The sequence below is a fragment of the Zosterops lateralis genome, assembly GCF_965231275.1.
Source record: "Zosterops lateralis genome assembly, chromosome: 5".
In the NCBI taxonomy this organism is placed as follows: domain Eukaryota; kingdom Metazoa; phylum Chordata; class Aves; order Passeriformes; family Zosteropidae; genus Zosterops; species Zosterops lateralis.
In genome coordinates, this window is record NC_139766.1 from 22,918,982 (window position 1) to 22,946,338 (window position 27,357).

Here is a 27,357-nt window from a genome sequence, read left to right on the forward strand (position 1 = left end):
AGTTGACTTGCAATGGAAGAGAAGGTTCTGATAAATGGAGGAAAACATTTTTTTTAAGGACTTGTAGCCACTGTGCAGCTAATGGTAATGGTAGGAGTACACTAATAGCTACATCAGTCTTTAATCTGGTAGCAGCTCTGAACTCCTGACTGACATTATTCACACAGAGCAGCTTCTGCAGGAAATGTTTGCCAGACTCTCTACAAGAAAACTCCATCTGACACAGGTGGCTATGAATGAATCTGACCTGTCCCTTCTCTCTGCCTAGGTCATATATGGCATTTCAAGCATCATTGAAGCTCTTTACCTTTGAGACCCTTCACGGCCACTACAAGAGATCACAATGAGTTGCAGAGTGAAGACTACAATCAACTTCAGCGCTCTCAGACACAGTCCCCTGAGGTACAGAAATCACTGTGGTAAGAAAAAGCTATTTAGGGCAGAAGTAGAACTGGTTTTTAGAGCTCTGAATCTGAAGAATGAACTTCCAATAAGCTGAAGACCACCACAACCACAGAACTTCCTGTTCCAACTGCATTTGACCTTGTCTTTCTAACAATAATAAAAAGTGCTAGTATCCCATCAAGAGAGACTGCTACAGAAGACTCACCACTGCTGCAAAGCACACTGCCAAGGCTCAGTGGAAGATCAGGTTGTGTGTGAACAGCAAATATTCTGGAAGGGCCAATAAGAAAATGCAAATATCCTTTAAATCTACAAACTCTGGAAGAGAAAAGTACAGTGCTGTCCCTCCTAGAGAATTCCAGCTAGTGTGCTATTTCTGCTGTTCACTATCTTCAGCTACCCATGAGGGAAATCAATGTAGTCTGAAGAAGGATTGAAAAAGTTATCGCCACATTTGTCCTACTTGAAGCACAGTTTTTACAACACCAACAGTAAAACGATTTACATTATAGTGTACTGGTCACACCTAAATGACAACTATTTTTACTCTTATTTTTTCCATCTATGCAGCTCAGGAGTAGAGGGCAAGACTCACATCTACTTTTTGGGGTATGGAAGCTGAAAGCATTAGACAAAATGTTGTCAGACAACTTAAGCAAGTGCCTTAATACATATCCATATGCCTTCTGCTGAAGACTCAATTAAAGGCTCTGTGAATTTGAGACTAGAAGGCAGGGAATCCTCAGTCCAATGGTATATTAAATTAATTTCTCATTACCATAATATTGAATATTTTAGTACCAAGTAATCCAGTAATTACCATTTTCCTTTTCAAATCTGGAGTTTATTGATGCAGTTGACAGCAAAACAACCCTGAGATTTCTCAAAAGCAAGATAACTTACATTTATGTCTTTATTTGTAAATGCACTTCTGAAAAACATCATGCAAATTGTATTTAGTAAGATCCTTAAAGAGCTTTTACTACCTCAGCATTAAATACAGAGAATCCTACTTGAGCAGTAAAGGAAGCCTGTTTGACTTGACAAAACATGTATTGTCAAATGCATGGCAGGCACAGATGACTTGGGAGATAACACAGTACAAGCAGTCATACGGTCTGAAACTCAGAGAACTACCAGAAATTCCCATACAACTTTTATTCTTATGCTATAATTCTTGTGAATTTGTTCTTTCAATATATGAATATTTATAGAAATGCCAAAATCATGAGAATAACCTTACTTTCGCAAATTATTTTTTTTAGCTTGTATATCATTATCTTTCCACTCAGTTTTCTTTGACAACTGTAGCTAGTCTAAGATAGTTGTTGTATATATGACTATGTAGTGACTTCTGCTGATCTTCTTGGAGACTTCTAACATAATCAAAAAATAAATAATAATAATTAATATCTACCTATCAGATATGGCTTCTTCAGTGAAGAACTAAAATCAAAATTATAACTTTTTAGGGAGTTTGCCAAAACTAAAATAAAAGCTAGAATTATACTAATCTGTAACCAGGTCAACTTATCTCATCACACATGTTGTAAAAGCATGAATGACATAATGTTCCCTGTGATGGCCAACTTTTTATATGCAAACATTGCAAAGAGCCTTGCAAACAATTAGGATTAATTCATAGCTACCAGTAACACTGACTATACTCCAGGGGCAGGTCTGGCAAACCCCTCCATGTCGGTCCTGAAGGGACATCTGGCTGCAACCTGAGGGTGCATTAGGGCATGACCATCACCCTCAGTGCCTGGCTTACTGCAGGAAACCCACAAAAGGGTCAGAAAGGGAGATGCAGCAGGTCACTGTGGAGCACAGCCAGTCTGTAGTGAGCTCCAAACGGCTACACAGTAGTTAATCCCACAGGAGCAGCATGAACCATATCAGCAGTTCTCAGAACAATGCTATGATTTGGGTTTAGTGAGGAAAATACTGATGACAGAGACATAACATAGCCATCCACCACCATCCAAATAAAAAACTACTTGGGGTTTTTCTTTAGGGTTAGGTTTGTTTTTTTTTTTTTCAATATATCAGTATGCATATAGAAAGGATGGATTGTTTGGAAATGGTTACATTTCTCTAAAGGGATGGGGATCCCAGAAGTTTTTATTCCTTCAGTTGATGCTGATAGACCATCCTGGATGCTCAGTACCTTTCAAAATCAGGTCACAGACACGAGATAGATCAGGGCCTAATTTTCAGTTATCTTTTTCAAAAAGGATCTGGGTTACAGTCTTGAGAAGTAAAATACTGGCAAGAAATTTGTATCATCTTTCTGCTCTGTATAATAAAGTGGCATGTGGTATTTCCTGTAGGTGCACACATTCACTTTATAGCAAATCTGAAACATGTTCAGATCAGGTAATACTCAGCAATGTTGCTGGCCTCTTTGAATGAGTTTAGGCAATTATGCCCAAGTCCATGGATGTATTTAGGTGCCTGATGACCAATACAAATCAGTAGGAGCTGGGTGTTTAATTATCTTCACATACCCAGGACATAATATTGGAAAAGAGTCTGTTGATACCACTTTCTACAGCTATCAAAGGCAATGCCAAAACCAGTGACTGCTGTGAACAGCAAGGCGGGGACACTGCTCAGTAGCGCTGCAAGTCATAGTGTGGATACAGCTAGGATAAAAGGGCACCCCTCACCTGCAGGGATCCCCTCCTAGAAGGCAACACAGCCACAGCTCTCAGTCTCCACAGGACATTCACAAAAGCAAACCTGCACCAGCATGTACCCAGAGGAGCCCCACCACACCCAAACATGCCAGGGCAGCTGCACACACTGCCCAGGTGTATCATAGAGCCCATTCTTCTCCATTACCACATGGGAGCAGCCCCAGCTTCTGCTTGAAGCTGCCTGTTCAGTGTTCAGATACAAACATGTGCATGAATTATTCAAAAGTATCTGTAAAATTAGTTTTGAAAACTGTAAAATACTGATCTGGCAACAGGCTGGTCAAATCTCCCATGGTTTCATTACCTCAAATGAATCTGAAGAATCAGGAAATGTTTTGCTTTAGTTTCTCATTGAACCAATGAAAAAGAAATGCATTCTTCCTGATGCTTCACCTGTGAGTGATCAGGTCTGCAGGCAGCACTTCTGTCTCCCTGAGCTACCGAAGGGCAGACAACGGCCAAGGGGGGGCAACACTTGGGCACTGCCCCCATACAGTCAACACAGCTGCCCTCTGGCATCGGTACTTGGATCAGCCTGGGTGCATTTCTCATTTGAGTCCCAGTTCTGCCACTGCCAAGTTAACAAGAGTTTGTGATGGGGCATGTTCAGGCTTCCAACACATTAGGAATAATGCTAATGATATTATATGTTTTTTCTACATTATGGTCTGGTGCTTAGAAAATAAACATCTTGGCTTTGACTCAATGTTTATCTTCAATAAATACCTCAGCTTTGTCTCAACAATTATCTCTCCACAGCAGACCATTATCCAGTAGCAACATATAATTCATTAAACAGTACTGTTTAAAAGATAGCCTCTTTGTGCTGCAGAGAAAGGAATTGTATGTGGGAAATGTCAGGGGCCTCATGTATTCTTGGAATTAAAACAGAAATTAAGTCATTTGAGCTATTTTTTATCCTCTCAGCTTTTGTTTTTCCATTTCTTGTTTTGCACTGTACAAGCTGTCTTTGGCTTGTGAGGAGATTGCAATTGCAGAAATCTGGAAGGCTTCCAGGGAAAGTATATTTTAGGGCAGTCCTATGCCAGGGGCTATTGCAGGTGATAGTAACTGATAAAGGTCCAACATATCACCTGAATCTGCTTCAAACTGATGACAGGGCTTTAGGAACAGGTGGGTGTTGGGCTTCTTCATATCTTCTAAGGAAAAGGTGTGAGAAGTTCCTGGTGATAATTGTTAAATATTAACATCATGTTGATGTTTCAATCTGATTGCATGCAAGTCAGCAAGACACCTAGAAGTTAGAAGGGTATTTAAAGGAAAAAGTTTCTCAGTAATTTTGAGAGTGTGGGGGCATTGTGGGAGGAGGCCCTGACAGAACTACAGTCCTCAGTGCAAGCACCCCAGGCAACAGCATCTGGGAGAAAACAGCTCTCTATTACACATCAGTCTTTTTATTGTCTGCATTCTGTACTGAGCCAAATATGCTATTAGCACTTAGCAAACATGCAGTAGGGTGGAAGATCTATTCTCCTGTGCATCACTACAAGTGCAGAGAAACTCTGTTAAGTTTACAGAAGTAAATGAGATCACAACCTGTCTTGTGTTCATGACCAGTTAAACTTCAACAAGGAAATAGTAGTACCATTCTGAGGTAAAAGGTTGAAGTGATGAAAAGTGGCTGAAGAGGAATGGATGGTGAAAAAATGAACAAGTAGAGCCCTAGTGTGGATGGAAACAATATTTAATGTCTGCAGTCAAAATTGCCATGGCTAGATGTTATACAGGATACAGGTGTCTGTGGGAGGGAAAAAGGAGGAGGAATGCTCAAACTGTTTGAGGCACTTGCAGCCAAGCCTAGTATTTCCCAAACTCATTTGGTACCTCGCTATAGAATCTCAGCATTCCTGGGCTTCTGTGCAGCCCACCCTCACCACCATCTCACACGTACTGACCTCTCAGTACGTATTTCATGCTCAGCTGAGCAGCAGCTCCAGACTAGGAATCCTGGCATAAAGGTCTCTTGAAGGGCTGTCTCATCAATGCACTCTGAATACACCTCAGTACTGGATTTCATTCAGACCACACGCAGGGTCCTGTGCCTTGCAGGGGAGTCCAATATCTTCTGCACTAATCACCATTACCATCATTTCACTTTTATCAGCTTTGGGACTTAATTCTGGTGACATAACCCACACGAGCAGATACCATCCCCTGAAGCAAAAAGCTGTCTCCACCCTCATCCATCATGAGGCTGCAGCCAGAGCTGGGGAGATGGTGATGCAGGTTGCTCTCTAGTCTGCATTACAGCAGCATGAGGAGGTTTCATGTGGTAATTTAGTGGTACTCCCCATCTCTTCCAGGAAAAATCAGATGGCAATGCCACCTGGGCTGACATTAGCCTGCAAGCCACTAGTGTAGTTAGTCATGCCTAGCAAATTTGGCACTTGGTCATTTATTAGGAGAGATGAGCTAAAGGTTCTCCTCCAGAGCTCTGTTATCTCTGCTAGGCAGACAAAACTAAAGTAAATCTAAGATTCAGCCTTGTGCTTCCGGAACACTGGTGGGACAGGAGGGTCCTTGTTTCTACCCTCTTAAGTATTTTATCTGAAGTCTCTGGATAGCTCAGTGAGCATGGACACACCCAAATTCACATGAAGTGATAAGCATTCAATAAAGAAAAAATCAGGTCCCTGAGTAGCAGCAATGTGACATGCTTGGAAAACTGCACATGGGCAACAAATTTTTTATACAAACTTAAGTGCAGCCAAAGTAAAATCATTCATTAGAGGACAAATCCTTCAGGTTATCTTCACAGGTTAATGGAGCCTTTAAAAGCAGTGAGTCTGCAGAGAAGCCAGGGCAGATAACCCAACAGGAGGAAATGTTTGCTTCAACAAAAAGAGTTCTTTTTGTGTGTATGAACCTGGGAACTCTGGATGCTATGGACGAAGTCTGTAACTGGTCTCAGTTTAAGTGTCCTGGCCTCACACATACAAGACAAGCGGTTTCAGATGAGAGTTCACTGAATGACTAAGGACTGGAAAATGTGTCTTAAAGCAAGAGTTTCCAAAAGTTGAAGCTCTTCAATAGAGCAAAGGGAAAGGCTTGTAAGTGTAATTTAGGAGTACCTGTATTTGAAGCAAAATGTTGGAGTGGGCTCTCACGCATATCTGTCTAGACAATCTGCCCTAGAAATAAGGCATGTGGTTTCAGCAGAGAGGGGAAATTAACTGCTGGAACAACTTACACAGAGCAGAGGGTAGATTCTTTATCACTGTGCATAATTTAATTAAACTTGGCTGGTTTATGCAAAGAAAATCAATAGTCCAAACAGGAACAAATGCTGGGAAACCCTTTGATCCATGTTATGCAGAAGGACAAGCGAGTTGATTAATTCTGGATATCAGTCAATGAAAAGTGGGTCATGCTGTGCTCTGCTGCCCCTTCACTCTCCATCCCTCAGCACCAGGTCTGTGATCAGTGTCAGCCAAGTGAAGCATCTCCAGCAATGCCTTCTTCCACCCTGAGACACAGAATCCAGGCCTAGCAGGAGTGGGAGAGACAGGCAAGAAGATTTCAGTGCAAGAACAGAGCTTGGAAATTCAGCTATTAAGACCATATTTTTCTTGAGTTGCATAACTAACTGTTGAGCAAGAGAAGAGTGCAGATGTGTGCTGGTAGGATCTAAAATAAATTAATTAGAAATTAAGAGTCTGAGGGCCAGCTGGAAACTTCCTACTCTCAGGAGTCCGGAGAGAGTTCTTACAGAAGAGGGTATCACTTTCTGTCCATCCAGAACTGGCAACACACATCGTCTGCCCTTCTCTCTTACACACACAAGAAAAAAAAAAAAGAAACATTGATTTTTTTTTAAATACCTCATGATATTAAAATCATTCCCATGATTAGGACAATGCTGTTTTCTTCATTTCTGGGGTTTAGAGTCCTGTGTGAGATCCAAACCTTACAAGGCAGGCAGTGATCTCCTCTGACCAACCTTGAGAGTGTTGTCTCATGCCTTTCTGAATGCATCCACCGAGGATGTTGCAGTGACCTCTCTTGGTAAGGTTCCAGTGTGTGTGTCTGTCTGTGTGTGTGTGTTTCTTCTCAAGCTACTCTTTGAATATCTTCCAGGTGCTGAAAAAAAAAAAAAAAAAAAGAGCTCAAAACCAGTGCAAATTGCCTAGAAGGTAATCAGAATATTACCTATTCCTTACAAATAATAATAAAAAGACCCTCTGCCCATTTTCATAGCATTAACACAGCACTAGCATGATGGTTCAGCCAATAAAATTTGTTGAAGAACCAGCTCAGATTAAACAAAATATTTGATCCCTTAGTACTCAAATCTCCTGTTTCTTTAAAGAATAGTACTTTCTGAGAGTCATCTTCAGTGCATTAGTCTCCTTTGACAATGATATTACAAATTCCAGCGCAAAATTAAGATACAATCATACACAAGTTGTGAAAGCTTATGCCTGCATTTGCTTTGCTCACTTCTCTGACCTCTCTGTTGTTTAGCTTGAGCACAAGATGTATTTCAGTCATTTGAATTTACACTCCAGGCTTTATCAAACTATGCTTCTCACCATCCCCACCCTGACCTGGAGGAAATACTGTCTACAGGACATTCTGCAAGTCACCAGCAGTGTTGCAACATGCTGCTCCACCTGTATGTTGCTGAACAGGTAGATAAAGAGCCTAGCCCATGCTCCCATCTGGATAAAGAGAAGCTTTAGAAAGGACAAGGAAGCACTGGCACATGTTGCCTGCAGCACTGGTGGAGTTTTTAAGAACTGGTTTGACTGGCATCTGTCAGGATGCAGGATACAGGCTCAGTTCATTCTGCCTTCCAACACAATTTTTCTGAATCTAGGATGAAATTCTGCTCATGACGAACTGTCAAGACTATCCACCTATTCCCTGCAACATGGGAAACTGAAGAGACACACGTTGGCAACAGGCATTGAGGAAAGGGATTGCAAGTCATTTTAATCACCTTAGAAGAACATCTGACCCTTATCTACTACTGTCCAGAAAGCACAGTCATTGGTATTGGCCAACATTTCAATCTTCAAACCCCCAAATGAGCAACAGCTTCCAGACTTTTATGACTTGCATTATTTTTAGCTGCTGACAGTGTCCTCATGATTGATCTGCCCGGGGTGGCTCTGCTGCAAGCCCCAGGGAGGGAGGAAGGGTTCACGGAGACACATTTCCATGGGCGATAAGCTCGCATCTGTTTTGAACCGTAAAATGGCAGCTCGTTGTGAAATCCTGTCGGAGCATAGCTTTTAAATGCCAAACAAGCACAGCATCAGCAGCACATAAAGAAATATTTGAAAGGCCCTGGCGGGAAGCCAAGACGACGTGGCTAATGTTTCACCTAACCTCACCCCCCGGCTGCCTTGCTGTGCCCCGGCAGCCCTGCCTGTGTGACGTGAGCCTCCGGGCTCCGGCAGGCAGCTGCTCCTTGACTGCCTGCACTGTCTGCCCCGTTGGCAGCAGGACAAGGGAAACAAAGAGGCTAAAACATAAAGCAGCGGAGCTCCGGAGCGCCGTGGCCCGCGGGCAGCGCGGCCTCCCTCAGGCGGGCCCGGAGCGCGGCCTCCCCCGGGCGGGGCCCAGCGCGGGCACAGCTCAATGTGCCTCTTTCACCTCAGGCCGGCCTCCGCGGGGGAGCGCGCTGGGAAAAGCTTGTCAGGCTCTGCCTTTCCTTTGGAAAAATCCACTTGCACTCCCCAGTCTCCAGTCGCCTGTCCTTTACATGCACCAAGTAATTTGCCTCCTCTTTCGCACTCCTAAACACCTTCCCTTTAGCACAGAACAGTTTAACTTGTCAGCAATCTGTATTAAAAGTAATTATCCAGAGGCCCGTCCCAGTAGTCCGGCTCTGGAATTCTTGTTTTCTCTGAGTTACTCCTGTGTCCTTGCTCAGTAAAATGAGTGCCCACCCCAGACACAAGCCCCGCAGAAGGCCTGCTGTGTCTGTGGCTGTCACTGCCTGCCAGCTCAAGTTGAAAATGGAGCTGACAAGCATGACACGCCAAGAGAAACATTCTGTATGCTGGGATTTGGATTTGCTGGATGTGAAGTGTTAATTATTGATTGATTATATTCTCCTCAGTTCAAGTGAGATTTTTAGAATTGTCCTTTTACCTGCCTTAAAGTGTGAACTGTGGTTAACACGATAGTAGAGGCACGAAGCTTTTCTGAGGATTTAGAGAAAATCCTCTTTCTGTAGCATCAACCCAAATGACAAAAGTATTTCAGATCCTAAATAAAAAGAAGCAAGACATATTTTTTTACTAGGTGCTGACCAAATGCTTGAGTTTAAGCCAAAAATCACCAGCAATATGGTCTCATGACATAAGCAGGAACATAGAGGCAGAGCAGTTGCCCAGTGGCAGCAAAACAGACATACAGATCAGAAACTGGTGGGAGACTAAAACCAAATGTGATTCTTCTTGCAAAGGACAAGTCAGTATAAACTGACAGTAAGAAAAAGATCTAAAAATTAATATGCAGTTATATTAGTATACCAAAACCAGATACAGAATTAAAATCAATTTAATTTTTGATGGTTTGCATTGGTTTGCTTATTTGCTTACTAAATTTCTTTTTGATCCAGCTGTTTTTCATTATGGTTAGTTTCATTTTGAAGCAAAAGTGATGAAACCCTACAAGAAGGGAAGTTCTTGTGGTTTTGCAGGGGCATCCAGAAGCAGAGTAATGGAAAAGCAACAATAGACAGGAAAGACTGTGAAACTTTTCCCAAACTCTGCCTAGTTTTGCAGACTGATGGTATATCATGACATACAGACTTTTCTTTGGGTTGAAGAGGCTGCATGCAGCCCTTGTGTAGGCACAGGGAGACGTTGTGATAAACTCCCAGAAAGTGCCAAAGCTAGATTGCCTTTGGAGGCACAGTGATCCATCACTTTCCAGCCCCCTTTCTTGTGCTCCTTCCAAGGTCTCCAGTCTGTGCTCCGTCAGTCATAGGATTCTCCTTGTGTTCAACCAGAAGGGCTGGAGACAAGTGTCTGTGCTCTCTTCCCTGCTTGAGCAGCCATATCATGTCAGGAACTGCCTGGCTTTAATATAGGTCAGAGGTTGCATTAGCATTGTGTAAGTTTGGGCCAATCTCCCAAACACTGTAGAACTACCATTTTTTGAAATTCCTCTTCTCAATAAAAAATCATGAGTGCCAGAGAAAGTACGTTGTTCTAGATGGTGTTTTACTTAAGCTGTTTCTCTTTGTGTTGCCATAGGTACTTCCTGTAGCAAAAAATATGCATCTGTGAGTCTGTCTAGTGAAAATATGTTAAATTTGTTTTACAGGCTAATCAACGCAGACTTTTGAACACAGTCTAAACTCTTCTGATCCAACCACTCTGCACATGCAACAAGAAAACAGAATGAACTCTAAGGCTTGGACTGACTATTCAGGACTATTCAATGCATCAGCATCAGAAAAGGAGAAAAAACAGTCAGGAACTTGCCCCAGGTAGGTACAGAACAAGCAGGACATGAAGAAAAGGCAGTGTGTAGAAACTGGTTTTTAACCTGAGAATAAAATTCCACATTTTTCCCCATGCAAATTGTGGAAGTATTTTGAGTAATGGGTAAAAATTACTTTTCCCCCTGCCTCCACCCACTCAAGTGCAGCTGAACCCTCAGTTTCATTGAGCATGCATATTCCTTCTTTCTGTGATGTCTCTAACCTGCCACCACTCAGGTATGGCTCTGCTTTGTGATCTGTAATGCATAAGCAGAGATGCAGGAAAAGCTCTTGCCTTTGCTTCACAGAAAGAGGACTCATTTGCCTGATGTTGTAAATTTCAAACAGAACTCAGCCTTATACAGCAATGACTAAAAGTTTAACCATATTTCTTCTATCATTAATATTCATTGAGTGGCTACCAACCAGATCTCGAGCTGGATAGTCACCTTACCTTTAAATCTTTAGGAGATGTTGGCCACTTCCTCTGTCTCTGGGCTTAAACCTGTAAGTGTCAAATGGATTCATTTCTGGAGTTGTGCAGAGCCTTGAATGCCCTCCAGCCTTGCTTGTTTCCCCACCCAGCAGCAGAGGGTACGGGGGTATGTGTGCAACACAAGAAAGATGTTCATGGGGTGCATGCTGGCTGGGGTGCACACAGGGGCCCAAGGGATGCCATGGGGGCTCAGCACATTCCTAGGGATCTCTCTTGTCCCACTACCTACACAACACTACTAAATACAGTGGGGACATGTTTGTGGGTCACACTGAAACTCTCTGGAACTGTCTTTCCAGCTGTCATATTCAAGAAAGCCTCTTTCTTATATTTCTCTTACAAAAGCACAGGATAAGTCCTACTTTCCTTTATACTCAAATCTGAGATGACAGTGGTTGTTTCAGGAGGGGAGCTTACATTTCTGCATCTTTACACTTCCAGAAGAAAACTACTTTCTCTACTTAAGTAGGGAGCAGAGAATCCCAGATGTGTCTGGAGCTGTGTGATTAATCAGTAGTTAATGTGCAATACCATGAGAGGAAAATCTGTGGAGGGGCTAAAAAGTAAAAAAAAATCAATTGGGAAGGGCGGTAGGAGAGTAGGTGGGCATAAAATATGATACTTTATTTCATTCCATTAATAGTTTGAAAAATAAATGTAATTAAACACAACCTTCAATGGCTTCCTTTAAAAAGGCCCAAAATATATAATTTTGAGAGTAGTTATGTTAACATTTTAAAAAAAATTCTTAAGGCTGTTCACTGAATTCAGTAAAACATTCACAATATTTTCGGTAAAGTCAGGACTGCATTTGGGTCTTACTACATAAATCTGAAGAGAAACTACATTGAGCTGAAAAAAGAAATACATTTCAGTGTGGGATTAAAGAGCAGAAGTATTTTATTTCTGTGGATATCATCAGGTTTTATAGTCCTTTATTGTTCTTATGTCAAAGGACGAAAAGATTTAATTTTATTATGTTTTAGTAGACCTTTAATGTCATACTTTACTTTTCACTTTACAAAGTGAGCCCCCAATTACCTGTGAGTTATTTCAGAATATTTCTCAAAGTTGTGACAATGAAATAACTGGGAAATTTTTAATCAATGCAATTGAATATATTTTGCCTTTTAATCAGTCGTTTCCTAGACTACTTGCTCAACTTAAGCACTTAGAAAGCATTTTTAAGAGAAACAGTTGTTTCTTAAAGTTTCAATACCCTGTTCCATCTGCAGTGGATGGAAAACCTCAAGAACATGATTTCTGAGACCACCCAAAAAGCCATGGAGAAAAAGAAAAGGATGACTAGACTTGTGAACCTTCTTGTTGGTTTTGTATTGTGAGCTTTATTTGTACAGCTCAGAATCCAGCCATCCGAGGAGTTAACTGTGCTCTCATGAAGAAAACATTTGTTTTATTACAGAGCAGTATGTTTCAGAGCAGTTACAGAGCTTCCTAAGCAAAGTTTAAGGCTATATTTCTTCCTCTGTGGATTTAATGGTCTGTCAGAAGCATAAGGATACAACTTTAAAAAAAAAAATTATGTCTTGAGTTGACCCTGAGATTAGCTCAATTGGTTAGAGCAGAGACCAATTGCAGTATGAGCCATCCACTTAAGAGTTGGACTTGATGATCTTTGTGGGTCCCTTTCAACTCAGAATATTTTATGATCTTAGTCTATGTTTTAGATTTTGATACACTTTTGTTTCAAGTCAATGTAATAATTTTTTTTTCTGCACAGGCTACAGTTGAACAGCCGATTAAAAGACATATTTAATTACCTTCAGTAGAATTGTCATCTTTCCTATCATCTGGTGCCAAGAGACCCTGGACATTTTACTCTACTGGAGAATTTCCTATCTTTATCAAGCCAGACTCCAGGCATGCTTTTCAGCAGAGAACTAAAAAGGGAGGACCCTGTGCAAAGGAACCACAATTTATCAGTGTAAAACCTACAATAAATTAAAACAGTTTTTTCTGAATCATTTTAACTATCAGAGGAGATTCCACACCATTTTATCATGTTAAGATACGTTCCTAATTAATCACTGCATGAACATGCACATGTCTCTGCACTTGATCAAATGAAAAGTTCTTAACAGCTAAATCCTCATGCACTCTTTGCTCCCCAAACTTAGAAGCCTTTCACAGGAGGTTTAGACAGGAGGAAGGACACCAGAATGACAGTGCTTATGACAGTCTGCTACATGATTCTGTTTTTCAAAAGGGGATATTTCTCATTATTCTATCCACAGCTTCATACTACAGTTGTGACAGAAAAGGAGAAACCCCAGCCAAAGAGAAGGAAACAAGACAGAGGTGACTGCAGTTACAGGTAGTCAAAAAACCCAGGTGATAGTTGCATTCCATACTTCTCCAGGGAAAGGAGGCAGCATGAAGAGTGACCCTGCCCTTTCGGAGACTTTGACCTTTCTGTAACTTTACAGGTGTCAGAGGAAATCTACGTAAGTAGAAGCCCTTCCAGCCTCAGTCCCAGTCAGCTGTCATGTTGTTTGGCCAGTGAAGATTTCATTTAGAAGACAATGATATACACTGAAAATAGATATGAATAGGACAAGAGCTGTATGTTACACCAATTTTGGATTATATTATTTTACAATGAATCCACAGGAAATTCTTTGAGGCCTTGGACCACGAATTACACAGCTCTGCTCTTTAGTTGTGAAGTGCCTCTTCACTGGTGCAGAATCAAACATTGAATGTCTGGGCAGTCACATCCTCCAAAAAAGCTGCTTTTCCTGCAATGTGCAGACTGAAATTGAGCCCTATGTGTGCCTGCAGTTCTCCTTTACACCTGCCGATTGCAGTTGCACTGCAAAATGCATTCAGATCCACAGTTGCTTCTCCTAAGGATTCTCAAGCTTCTTCTCAAGGGTCATGAACTCTGTGTGTGTTGAAAGGTTTCTGTGGCCTGATCTGGATAGTTTAGTATATGAAAGATCATCTGTATTGCAACCCAATGGCATTACTGGTATGGTGAGCTACTATACCTTTGCTATTGCTTTTGTCTTATTCTGCAGATACGAAAGTAATCTTCTGTGCACTGTAATTGCCCTGATGATTGCAATGCTGGCTGGTGTCTCAAGTGGGGGCCTGGAGGCCAGGGAGAGCAGGCACACGGGAAACATCCTGGACAATTACAGATGTGGGAACTGTAGCCAGTAGTTTCAGAATAAGAATAAAATCATGTTTAATTCTGTTTCTACACATAGCAGTGTGCAGGGACAATAGCTCCCTTTTTGTGACATACATATCACCTGCAGAAATGAGCTACAGGGGAGGAGTGCAGGCTGGACCAGAGACAGGAGGATTGCCAGAGTTGCAGTTCTGGTCCTTGTCATCTGGGATGCCTCAACCTGGTCTCAGTGCAAGAGTACATCCCTGCCCTTCCACCAGCATTGGTACCCTTGGAGCAACTAGGTCAAAAGAGGCACATCCCTAACCTTCGGGAATTTAAGCAAGACCAAGCACCAGCTTGGGCATTAAATTTCTAAAGCTCATCAGGTGCCCATCAGTTCACAACACAACTTTTAACATAAACATCCCTCGTAGAATTGAATCAAGCAAAGACATAACTTTCTCTCATTTGTGACTTCCAAAAAATCATGTAAGTTTGAAAAAGGTATTTTAAGTTCTGGCAAATTAATCAACACAATTTACCACAGAAAGTCAGTCAGGAGGCTTTGTTATGACAAAATGCTTTTGGCTAATGAAAATATTTCAGCTCGATCCTGACTCCCTCAAAAATGTTTTAGATACCATTAAGGAAAATTCTGAAGTAAAATAATGGTGAATCAAAGGTACTGAAAAGAAATCAAAGTGACAATTTAGTTTTTAACACAGTACTTTATTAAACATTTCTATATTACACAAACATTCTGCAGAATTTCCATGGGTTTGTGAACTGATTCGTGGTTGCTACAGCAGCTCTCTCCATTTAAATGGAGCTTTTTTGATCATTTTCACTCATTCAGTCACTGAGAGTTGACTACACAGATTGAACCAGGAAAGTCTGAGAACATGGTTATTGAAAGATTGAAAAAATGGTTTTGGATGACCTTGTGTTTTCTTTTTTTCTTCTACTTGGCTCCACAGGAAAAGGCTTTTGTGAGAACAACTCTCAGCTGTTCTGGTTCAGAGGAGTTTGGTGATTAATTTTAGTTTCAGTTTGCTGAGCATTAGGAGTCCTGTCTTATTATTCTATTCTGAAATGAACTGAACAAGTCAAAGTGGTTCTCGTAACACTGAATTTGGGACTGAAATTATGTGACTTGTAATAATGTCAACCTTTTTGTCAACGGAAGCTGTCTTTTACAACCATAATGGAAACAGGCAGTATCTTTAAAGGATGAATCAATGGATCTCTATGGGGATGATTCTGATTTCACAGATAACAATGGAAATCAGAGGCAGGAAAAGCATCAGAGACATTAAAATGACTGTAAGTAAAAGCAAGACTAATTTTTAGGTTTTCAGATAAACAAATCTGCACATCAAGAATTGTCTTCAGTTAGGAGTATTATATTGGCAGTAGTCATCTTATTTTAAATGTAGCAAGGCTGATTACAGAAGAAGGTCAGGAGCTGGAATTTTAGAGTTATTTTTGTAACTTATGCAAATTCCCTTTCGAGCAGTTGCTGTTTGATATCTATTTGCTTTGTTAAAAGCGAACAGAGAAAAATAACTGAATATGTAATAATGATTCAGAAGTTGAATAACAATAAAATCCAAATTTGCTAAAGCTAAACAGGAGGGGAAAAAAGGCATATTAATATGTGCACACAACACCAAGATGGAAAGAGGCATTCTAAAATATTACATTGCTCTCATAAAGAATCTCTGAACAGGCACACTTTACTCTTCATCTGGAGGTAAAAAACCCAGAACAGAGAAATTACAGCTAAAAGTGTACCATTTTAAATATACCAGGTTGCACACTTTTGCACAAAGTGTGCAAAAATATTCTATCTGCTGGGCTTGATGCCATTATTTATTGTCTTCTAGGAATCAGTCCTTTCACTAAATCAGGATGACAGTGGGTTTCGTATACCTTCATCAAATAAACTGAATAGAAATCATCACACTAGAAGAAGGTTGACATCAGTTGAGTTAAGGGGCATGTTAGCAAAAAGTAGAAGAAATCATCCCCACAACACCATTCCAATTTTTTATCTTTTTCCAGTAATGTTTCCCCAGATTGATATTATTAGCACATATTAATGAAGGGATTTTTTTGAACAGTTTTATATAATATGACTTTTTTCAGAAATTGTTTAATGTGACCTTGGCTTGGCTTGATTTGGTTTTTTCAGTTTCTGTGGGATTTTGGGGGGAGACTTGTTTGTTTGTTGGCTCTGGTTGTTGGTTTTTTGCTTTTTGCTTTGGTTTTGGTTGGTTGGTTTTTTGAAAGTGAGCATTTTGTGGTGAAAAGAATAAATCTGATCTTGATTTTCTCCTGTCCCACTCTGCTTGATTCCCTGCTGTATTCTGTGTAGATTTATGCCACTTTGCATTTAGAAGTGGTAGGTAGGTTTTGAGCATATAGCCATGAAAAACAGCTAGGGAAAGCGTGGTTATTATAGCATACATGGAGAAGATGATTTGAAAATGTTTTAGAAAATCTGCTATACCAAGACCAATTACTGCTTTCTCACAGTTGCCTCACATTAGTACAGCTGAAAAGTAGATACTATGAATGTAGAAAAATTACTTAAATCAGTGACCAGGGGTACGTGTGGCTCTCACAGACCTGGGTACAGGTGTAGATGGGTCAGAATGCCACTTGGTAAGAGTCAAGGAGGAAAACTTTTGGCACATTATACCACATTATTATGGCATAGTGACTCTGGAAGGTGTCAGAGTTACTGCATGTAATATTTTCATAAATATCCCTCACTGCTTTTGACCTTGCTGTTGGTTACATATAAGTATATGTCAGCTGGATAGTAAAAGCAAACCTTCAATTTTCATACTAAAAACATATCCCTCATTTTTCATTATTCTGTTATTGGGCTTGGAGAGTTTTTGTGATTGTGATTCTTGTCTGAAAATTTCTTTCTCAGTAAAGTGCAGCAACTTACCAAGGATCAAACATCCTAGCCCTTAGATAAACAAACATCCTTCTGATAAAGAAGCAACATTGTGAGGCCCACTTCTTATGTCTCTCTCTCTACTCACATTTAAAATAACAAATGGGAGTAGTGGGTCAGAAATAAAGGTTTTACAGAAATACTACTTTAACAAGCTCTAGCCATGACAACATACATATAGGGAAAAGAGAAAGATAATGGTTTCCTCAAACATTATTTGGTTCTTAGAGGGGTGGAAAAGAGATAAAAACATTTTACCAGCACCAGGGAGGGAGAGGCATGGAGCACACAGTTCCAGGTATTCAATGCTTTTAAGGAGGAATGGATGAGTCCCCTTACTGCCAGTCTGGGAGAGCAGAGATGTGTTTCTGCCATTTTATCTGAAAGGAGAGTACTTACGCTTGGTATAAACATTTGGGAGGTAGAGCTGCGACAGTTTATCTGGACACTGAGGTGACAATTACAGGATGAAGAAAAATAGCATAACTGGAAGTAAATGAGTGCCTGTAATGCAGGGTGGTTTTAAAGGAAGAGCCAGGTTATTGGGAGGTAGGAGTATGTTAGCAAAGGAAACCAGGAAAGTATTGGAGCTGGTGAGAGAGGAGAGCAGTCCTGGGAAGTATATCTTGGAAGCTGGAATCTGGATTTTATGACTTTTTAGAAAAACAGAGTGAATAGGTGAAATAATGAAAATGGGAGAATGGAAGGCGTCTATCAATCATATTCCATTTCAAAGCCTGGTTAAATAGGCATTTACTTATACCAAATAGCAGTAGATGTCTGCAGCCAACATTCAGATAACCCCTGAAGCATTTTTTATCTATAGAAATATACAATGAAGTCTATTTAATATGGCCTTCATTTCAAATTGAGCAGATGAATTTAATAGACTGCAGCCTTTTGTCGAAGGATAAAGACAGGGAGCTGTGTAAAGCTGAATATGAAATACTCAGGAGTCTACTTCTGGCTGGTACCTAAGGCTCTGTTTTACAGTCAATGGACTTTGGAGGAAATGCTGTACATAAAAAAAAGAGCAGAAGGTGCTTTTCCCATATAGTCTATTACTTCCTGCAATTCATGAGAACTCTTTCCTTGTGCATAAAGGTCACCTTTCATTTATGTACATATCTGTTTGGTTTGCTGAAAAGGGTATCCTGAAAACATATTAAAAATATGAAAGGAAATGTAAAATTAGGGGTAAAAGGGTGTGTCTCATGGCAGGACATCTATAAATAATGACTATTAAAGAGAGTTGGCCATTGAAACTGGTCCATACAGAAATATCCGCATGGCACTACAGGTCACAGATTCCACATAAACACTTTAAAACCACAGGCCAACACTGCTCACTGCTGTTTGTATGGCCAAAGAAAAAAAAAAGAAAGTGAGGATATGAAGGCAGATTTGAAATTTTGCTGAATAATATAATAGAGAGACAACCAAATGGAGAACCAACGGCCCAGAAAACAAGGGAATAAAGAGACTAATTTAAAATACTTGATGCATTCAGGAGCAAGTGTTACAGTATGTTTGTTCATGTCCCCATGTCTTTTCTGTGTATAACTGCTTCCATCTCAGGCAGACCCAAGATCCCAAATGACCCCAGCAGGACCCAGCAGATGACTGGGTGGGATGATGGTGGTGTCCCTGTAACCACATACACGATGTAAGCAAAGCAAACACGCAGCAAGGGCATGAGATGGGATCAAAATATTCTCACCTCATGCTCAGCACAGGGGTTTGATGGGTCTGCCTGGAATGTATGGCAGCGAGAAGCCTGTACTGGCCAGCAGTGGGTACCCGACCTCTAGCAGCAGCAGCCAGCTGCAGAACCACTGCCTGCCCTTGGGGAGCCATGGGCAGCACTATTTTTCTTTTGACTGGAAATGAATGATGGTGTTTTCACCTTGATGATGCCTCTTTAGAAAATTTTCCCCCCATCCTTGCTCTGTGAGGGAAATACGTGATTGAAAGCAGTGGTTAATGGAATTCATAAGCCCTTCCACAAACAAGAGCAAAGAATCTTATTTGCAACCACTCCTTGCAAATATTTAAAAAAAATTGAACGAAATATAGCTTAAAACTAAACCTTCATCAGCTCATTTCCATCAGTGTTGCTAAATGCTCCCATGACTTGAGAACAAAATTGTGCATTAAGTCGATCAGCATTGAGATGCTGCCACCGGAGCTACAGAGCCCTGGTCCTGGCCGTATTCTCGTGTGCAGTGCACCCATAGGTGTGAGGGTTCTCTCCTTGACTTGAGGCGTACACAAAACTAAAGTGTCCTTCAAGTCCTCTCCAGCTTGCAATCACTGCCAGAAGACCTTGAACACTCAGAAATACTTCACATAATGATGAACATCTTGGTGACCATCAGGAACTGGAGCAGGGCTGGGGTGATGCCAGTGAGGGACCTGGCAGAGCAGGCAGAGCTGTGAAGGAGAGCAGATACTGCAGTCGGTCAGAACCATGCAGAGCAGGACTCCTGGGGATGGAGGGAGGGGCAAAGCACGAGTGGGTGGTGAGTGAGCAGCTCTCCAGTACCTGCAACAGCAAAGCCACTCAGGAGGCTTTGGCAGTGTGGATGTGCAAAGGTGAGACTGCCCAAGTAAAGCAACTTAGGAAAATAGTCTAAACCAGCAAGACCTTTAAAATCAAAATTAATATCAAGGGTATCTATTTTAGAAAGTCCAGTGAGCATGAGATTTCTTCAGCTGCAGTGGTAGGGAGTGAACGTGGGAAAGAGTTCAGCTATTCCTATATCCAAAGGTGCTAAGACCAGGCAGCTGAAAGGGATCTGCGCAGCAGAAGGATATAGGGGTGTGTCAGCAACGGGACCAGAAGGACAATGCAGAGCTCCAACTCCCTTCCGCCCCTGCCCCCTCTGCCAGACATCCGGATTCCAGGCGCAAAAGGGCAAAGCCTTTTTTTTTCCCCTTGTATAGCTTTTTGGGACTCTGGGAGGCTGCCCTGGGGACTGCCAAAGCCCCGCTGCCGCCCAAACAAGCTGCTAGCTCTAGCTTCAATTAATCATGCACTTGGTGGTAACTGTAGCAGAACTGGAACCAGACGTGGTAGTAAAATATCATGAGCCTGTTTCCATTTTCCCCCACCTCTAATTTCCCTAGAACAGCCGATTTGTCTCTTGCAGGTAAAGAGCCATGGCTCCGCTGTCAGGGGGATGTATTTCTAGTGTAATGATGCGTGACAGACATGTAATGATGCATGATGTGTGTCCTAGCTCCATTTTTGACTCCTCTTGCTTTTTCTTAATGCATTTTCAAGTAAAGAGCTGTTAAAAAAAAAAAAAAAAAAAAAAAAAAAAAAAAAAAAAAAAAAAAAAAAAAACCACCACCAACCAACCAACCAAACCCAACAAAAAAAATATCTCTCCCCTGCTCACCCCCCCACCCCCTCCCTGCCGTGGAATTTAAACAAACAAACAAAAAATCCCTGTCACTCCGGGTTTCCTGTTCAGGATATTCCCCAAACAAACATGCAGCACTTCTCTATGTCATATGCATATGCTTTAATTTCCACCTTCCTAGAGACTAGACAAATGCATGGTATGCAAAATCTTTGCCTGGAATTTAATAATATAATGTTATTATATTATTAAATATTATTAATATAATAGTAATTATTACTACTCAAAATCTTGTGGAGAACATCAGATCCTGACTTAGTAGCAGGGGAATAAAACCACAAAGCAGTACCATGCAAATTTTTTTTCTTTACTCGATGAAGCATTTGGATAATAAGAACTATGTATGCCTTTCTGTTTGCTGCATTTTAAATAACCATTCAGCACTGCTTTTATTTTTCACTTGGCATAAGTTTTATGAGTTGATGTTGTGATGTGATTTTTTTTAATTGCTGTTATCACAACAATATGTCATTGTCAACAGAGTGCAGAATTCCATAAGGAAAACTTCTTTTGAAAGTGGGTTTTGGCTGGCTAGTTGACAGGTGCTTGGTAGACAGGTACTTAGACTGCCATAGTCCAGGGTTTCTCCTGGGCTTTCTGTAAAGCCACCACATCCAGTCCATGATCAGTCCTTGGCTGGAGGAAGCTGCAGCATGCTCAGTTGAGTCTATGCCTGCGGACACCTTGGCAAAGGGGGCACCTCGCAGAGATGCCAAGGAGCCATTTAGTCTTCTGCTGTGAGAAAAAAAACAATTTTCACACAGTCTTCTAACATGGTAAAAAAAAAAGTCACATTTTTGATTAACCATGACTTCACAGTTACTAGCAACAGAGAACTCTAGGATAAGGGAAGGAGGTATAGAAGGAAAGCTAGAGAATAATAAATTTTAAAACCTTTTAAAAAACTCCCATGAACTGGGACGAGATGGCAAGTCCCAAATTCCTCTTAACTTATTAAGAGTTGAGTGCAGAGGGAGTTAAGAAGCTTGTCTGTCCTGCTGGAAGGAAGCATTTGCTTAAGAGAAATCTATTATTTTTCATTTCCATTTGTACTGGGCTGTGGCCTGAATCCAAGTCAGGGACCAGTTCTCAGAAGGGAATTAGAAGGCAGAGCCAATAACTAAGTGCCACAATAATTCTGCCAGCTCTGTAAGCTGATACCAGCTATAGCTGGGTGAAAACTGCCAGCACACCAGGAGGACCCTGCAGCATCCAAGCTCCAAGTGGAGATACCAGGCCCATGGGAACCATATACAATAAAACAGGATGTGTTAATAACAAGAGTTAAAATTAGATTGAGCTCAATCAGACAGTGGGGACCAGAGCTGCAGTGAGAGAACAGTGGTCAAGACAGCTACCTGCCTACTGAAGGGACTTTGGTTTGACCCCACCATTTTCACAGGATGCTTGAAGACCAGTAAGACCAACAAATTCAGTAGAGGTAAAGAGAAAAAAAGTCTCCCTAGCTCAGAATCAAGACAGTCCCTACCATTATCCATTTATGGATTTGTTTGGGGTTTTTTTGTTTGTAGACCCCCATCAGACAAAACTCTAAAGTCCCTCATTCTGATTTTAGGTTCTTAATTCAGGACTATTTGCTGAAAATTCTGATAATTTTGACTTGATGTGTACAAAAACAAAACAAAAAACAAAAACAAAAAACCAAACCAAACCAAAACCCACAAAAAACCCCAAACAAAAGAGAAAAAAAAAAAAAAAAAAAAAAAAAAAAAAAAAAAAAAAAAAACCCACCACCACGCACACCAGGTTTATTTTGTTTTCTCCAAAAGAAAATTAACTTCACATAGTAATCCTATTATTAGGGTGAGTTGGGTTGGGGTTTTTTTGTTGTTTTGGTGCTTGGGGTTTTTTTTTCCCTAAAATCTAGTTGCCTCTGATGGAAGATTCTGTTCCTCCAGAATTTGTTCTCACCCATAACCAAAATATCCCACATTCTGTAACTATGAAAAGAACAGCAAAGCTGAGCACTGCAATTTCCAGTTGGTCCCGTTTACTCACAGACACAAGGGAAGCCTGGAAAAAGAGAGATCTCAAGTTTGGCTGCTCCCCTAAAGCACTTCAACTTGCATTTCCTATCTTTACACGTGGTCAATTCCCAAATGGTCAAAGGGGTCACACAAAGGAAACTGAGTACTAAAATAAGTTTCCCGTCTAACATAGCTTTGCACCTTGTGAAAACATATCCCACAGACAGACTAGTCACAGAGGGAACAATGTCTTGTTAAATGTTTTAAAAGCATATCAACTTCCAAGATTCACAGTGGGAAAACTGTGCCTAAACCTTTAATATTGTTCCATGTATTGGCATAATACACTGCTGATTTTTGTCTGCAAATCTTTTTAGAAAATATCATAGGCTTGAACATCTGTAAATTATTTTTAAATATAAGATGTGCCTGGGTTGATCCTAGCTGAGAGGTTCCTCAGCAGAGCCAAGAGCTGCTGGGAGGGGGCAGCAAGTGGGCAGGTAACCTCGAAATACAGTTCACACCAAGGAATTTCAAAGAAAGATGGGGGCTTCTCCTGAGGGAGATGTACTTTAATTCCCTTTCATGTGCTGGTGAGCAAAGAAATAAATAATGGACCCAGTGGAAGAAATTCATCTTCTGAGCTACCCTAGTCAGCTGTGGCCACTTGTGCTCAGTGTCCTGGGAACTGCTGAGACCTGTGGAGCCCTGCAGACTGCAGGAAAGAGCAGAGATGTCCCCAAAGACAAATCCACACACCCCTGTAGTCCAGCCCTTGTACTGTCACCATTAGCACCACTGCTAATGTTCTCCATCTGCATCTTTATCTCCACACCCAACTTTCCTACTGAAATTCCCTTTCTAAATCCAAAAAATCTGTGTCCCTTGGTACCCATATGAATATCCCTCTTCAGAGGCATGGAAATGTTCTGCTGCTACTATCACATTCCAGCAAACTGCCTCCCTCTTCAATCTAGGATCCCACTCAAAAAGGACATCTTACGAACTTCACTCTGCAAATTTTCTTGTTACCTTTCCTTGCAGACTTTCTGCTGCCTCAGCCAGGACCTCTTTTCTTGTGGCCATCTCTGAGTGCAAGAGAAAAGGACAAGTATTTTTTCTTCATCTAAACAACAAACACAAGAAAAGAGCTATGTCTGCTTGCCACAGGCCTATTCAGTGTTGTAGCTGTCAAGCTTACATTTAGTCTTATTTTCAATTGTAACTTGATATTCTGCCTAGTTCTCATATTTAGAAGTCAACTAGCAACCATTGAATAAAAAAGCTATAAGCTTTACAGCTCTGGCATAAATGGCTAACATTTGGGGAGCAAAAGACTTGCCGGAGTTACTAAAATAAATTTCCTTTTTCTTCTTTTCTCTTTACGTTTCTCTCTCCACATTTTCTCTCTATATTTCCTTATAGATCTTCCTCTTAATTCCCCTTCTCATCTTTTTAATTTTGGTTCTGAATTAATTTTTCTGAAACTAAAAATATTAGGGACTTGCAAGTATTTTCTTTTATAAAGGATTGTTTACAGCTGTAAAATGAGACAAGTTGTGTTCATCTGACACCAGCAGCAGAATGTAAGAGATAAGAACATGCACAACTGGAGCCTGGGCACCTTCCCAGGTGGGCTGTGTGCACACGTCCTTGGCCACCAGCTGCCATCTGTTCCACCTAGGATACCTGCACCATTTAATGCAGGGTCTTGTGATAACTCAAACTCCCCCAAAATACCAGGCTGTAGAGCCTAATCCACAGTTTATTTTTATTTTACCTATCTTTCTAAGCAGTCTTTTCTTTTTCCAGACCAGTTCAGTGACATCACCTGAATGCTCTTAAGGTTGTCATTTCAGCTGCTATGTATTCCATGCTGAATTTCCACTAACAATTCTGTTCATGACTTTCAAGACTTCCATAAAATTCCATGAGAAACTGGTCAGTGACCCAAGCTCTCATAGAAATTACTTTCATAAATCTGTTTAGCAGGATGTGATGCCTGTAAACTCTCCAGAGTTTCAAAGACAGGAAGAAACTCAATTTTACAAAAGTAAGGCCTACTTGGTAGATCAAGGAATCTGTTCTTCAGTCCCATTCCTGAGTAATGAGGTAAATATTAACAGCAGAGGCTTCAGGGATATTTTATGTTTGAATGCTGGTGGAAGAGTAACTCCTCTCTATTTCTGGAGTAATGAATATTTAATTCAAAATGTAACTGCTCATACTGGGGAGACTTAATAGCTTGGTGCATTGAATATTCACCTGGGATACATATATCATGGGGTGTAGTTCCTTCCTTAAATAAGGAAAAATAGTTTAATGTGATCAAGTCAGAAGTTCAGCCTGGCCCTTTACTGTCCCAAAAGTGGACTCCAAACACTAGCATAGTGTTTTCAAGGCTTTATGATCTCTGAAAAATGAGCAAAACAAAAATTCACAGACCATTCTGCATTCAATTAGTCTTTGGTGGTTAGAAGATGAGAGGAATTGCAGAAAAATAATATAAAGTTATATAAAACAATTGTTTTATATACAAACTCAGAATTTTACTCTTATAGCTACAAACATTTTATTTAAAATGCTGGCAAATCCTGCCAACTCCCAGCTACAACTGCAGTCAGGCATTAGCAACAGCTGGAGCTAGTATGCATTTCACAGGCTATTTTCAGATGTGCCTCACCTGCATGGAGCATGAAAGTGTAGCAGCCTACCTAGTCAGCAGAGACTGCTGTCCTTGTGCATTTCTCCAAAAGGATTTGAAAGGTGCAAGTGTCATTCTGCATCAGACCTAAACCAAATGTCAAAAGGAAAAAAAAAAAAGGGCAAACTAGAAGTAAGGTTCTCTGCTGTACAACTGCAGCTGAAATACCCTCTCCTATGTAGCAACGCTGAATTTCATTCCAGGAGGTCAAAAAAACTGATAAGTGAAAACATGAAATAGAAGAAAAGCTATAAAAGAAATCACCAAACAAAGCAGAGCCAAAAGGGCTCAATCTTATTACTCTTTCTATAATTGTGATCACAATAATAAGCAACAATGAAGTACTGCAGCCATTAAATAAGTCAAAGTTTGTGAAGTCCAGTTTTACTGACACACCTAATATCCTTGTAACTTTTCTATACTAATGCCAAGGATGGAAAAAATAAAAAAGCTTAGTAATTCTGAATACAGAGCCGAAGTCTCTTCCCTCCAGCTCGAGAGAGAAGAAATGGGATAGGCTGGTCTCTGCCCGGCTCAGCTGTGCAATGTTAATGGTTCGGTACATGTGTGCAAAAGCCTGTGCTGTCAAAACTGCCACCGCTGCTCTGCCAAACCTACCAAGAGCTCATTTCCTGCAAATAATGACTGCACACAGTCTGGAAGAGCATAAGCACTTGTGCTTCACCATGCACTCTCGGCTGTTTCTGTGCATTTGAGGTATTCCAGGTTTAAAGAGGTTCAGTTGACAGGTAGGTCCACACCAGTAGAACAACTTTTTAGTGCCCAGTTTCACATGACAAATAATCGATAGTGAATTCTCAGTGTGAAAAGTCTGGGATCATTTTCTGGGTTAAAACTCTTCTGAGATGCCTCAAAATACTGCTAATTTAAACAGCGGTAGAAATCCAGAGAATTTTACAAATTATCTGGAAGCAGAGAAAAAAAAAATCCTAGAGTGACTAGTGTGCTAATGCAATTTCAGACAATTTCAGAAAATAATTTCAAAATCTCAGTGTAGCATAAAACCTAAAATCTGCAGCAGGGGGACATAGAGAAAAGACTTAAACCCCTTCCCTCTGCAAAAACAGTATCCAGCAGAAATCCACATTTAGAAACTGACTTACAGGCAGTTGCACAAGGGAGCTGGGGTTCACATCTCCTAGTACATTTTTGCTCAGCTGAGGCTTTCTCACAGACATAAACTTCACTGCAACTGGCTTTGAAGTCCTGTGCACACCTGCATAGATTACAAAGAAGGGAAGGCAGGTCCCTCCACACCCAAACTGTAAATTAACAATGCAACATGTCAAGTTAAGATATGCCCTCCAGCACCTTGTTTTAAAGTCAGACCAATGGCTGACAATCTCCTGATATGCTTAAACCTTTCCCTGGAATTCACACCCAGTTTTCAGTCTCCTGAAAGAAGAAACAATTTTATAGGAGCAACTGTGTGGGTTTGGCTCTTTTTAAAAAAAATATGTTTTTCAAATGTTAAATTAAATTTCCACATTTGGATATTCCTTGACAATGGTTTTGGGGGAAAAATAAATAAAATAATGGACTTTATTTTATGTTCCTTTTTCTCTCTAACACACACATCTCCTTCCTTGTCACAAGCCCACAAGGAAGGGATCTTACCATGTTTTTCAACTGTGACTCTGATAAGTATTGTTTCTTCATGTGTCTGTTTTAGGTGGCTTAGTTGAAGGATCTAACTCCAAGCACTTTGGTATGTATCACTATCTGCATCAAAAGGAACTAACTATACTAGGAGACAAGCAAAAAAGGAAGAAAACAAGATTAGGGAATGGCAACCAGCAGCCATATTAAAGAATATCAAAAGAAAAAAGAAACAGAAATAGGACCCAGTTTCTTCAGGTAGAAGCTGAACTTGTGTCTTTCATTTAAAGATAACCAGACAACAAGAGCAAACCATCAAATTGTCCAATGAGTGTATGAAATGGAATAAGGAAAAAACAGAGCTGATTAATAGGAGGGATATAAAGAAGGACCACTGCAATGCAATGGTGGTGTCTTCATAGCTTTTAAGAGCATCTTG

General features: G+C 40.7%; 1 long non-coding RNA gene across 1 annotated transcript; it reads left to right on the top strand.

Annotated features, from left to right (window-relative positions):
• Positions 1 to 280: 280 nt before the first annotated feature.
• LOC310909322 lies at positions 281 to 12,883 on the top strand. The gene is made up of 3 exons (XR_014590063.1): positions 281 to 402; positions 10,413 to 10,578; positions 12,810 to 12,883. It is a non-coding gene; the product is annotated as an uncharacterized lncRNA (long non-coding RNA).
• The last annotated feature ends 14,474 nt before the right edge of the window (positions 12,884 to 27,357 follow it).